Raw genomic sequence first — 954 nt, 5'->3', positions numbered from 1 at the left:
AATATAAACTGCCATAGGTACATAAACAGAAACATTTAAATGGCCCTGACAGAGAAAATAGAAAAAGAAAGAAGTGAGATAGAAGTTTAGATGGCGTTACTGGGGAACTTACTGATTTCGCGCATGCGCACTCCATTTTTGCTAACATAAAATCAGGAGAGTTGCGCTACTGTATATACTGTGCTTAAGTAATATCTTAAGACGCTAATGCAGCTCTCTGATTGGTTCGTGACTTCTTAAGACCGTGCTTAAGACGGTCTTGAATATAAGATCTGACTATGAATACCGGCCTAAGTAATGTATCAAATGTGGTCGACAATAATGAGAGAGAGGGACCGTGGGAGACTGTCAATCTCCCTCTCATTCTCTCTCCCATTACACCATTGAATGGAAAGAGATAGAAACGGCCGTCTGCCACGGTCCCTCTCTCTCATCCCTATCGACCATTTTGACAAACGGATCGCGCAGTCTATTCTCTATAGCCGGTATTCATAGTCGGTTTTTATTTTAAGACCGTCTTAAGTAATGGGTGCATCCAGAAGCACGACCGCTCACTGAGCGCTCAGTGAGCTCTTGCATCTGATTCCCAGGTAGCAAGCTACGTCATTTTGACGTCAAATGACGTCTTTTTGACGTCAAATGACGTCATTTTGACGTCAGCTTGCTACCAGGGATTGGCATATTCCATTAGATCGAAAAATATAGACCAAACAGATACAAGAGCTCAATGAGCGCTCAATGAGCGGTCGTGCTTCTGGATGCACCTATTGTCTTAAGTCGCTAATGCGGCCTTCTGATTGGTTCATGACATCTTAAGACTGTACTTAAGACGGTCTTAAATATAAGATCCGACTATGAATACCGGCCTATGGCTTTGTATAATATGGGCCGGTATTCATAGTCAGATCTTATATTCAAGACCGTCTTAAGTACAGTCTTAAGAAGTCACGAACC

Source organism: Trachymyrmex cornetzi, unplaced genomic scaffold, assembly GCF_001594075.2.
Source record: "Trachymyrmex cornetzi isolate Tcor2-1 unplaced genomic scaffold, Tcor1.1 scaffold16, whole genome shotgun sequence".
NCBI lineage: Eukaryota > Metazoa > Arthropoda > Insecta > Hymenoptera > Formicidae > Trachymyrmex > Trachymyrmex cornetzi.
This window is presented reverse-complemented; position numbering follows the sequence as displayed.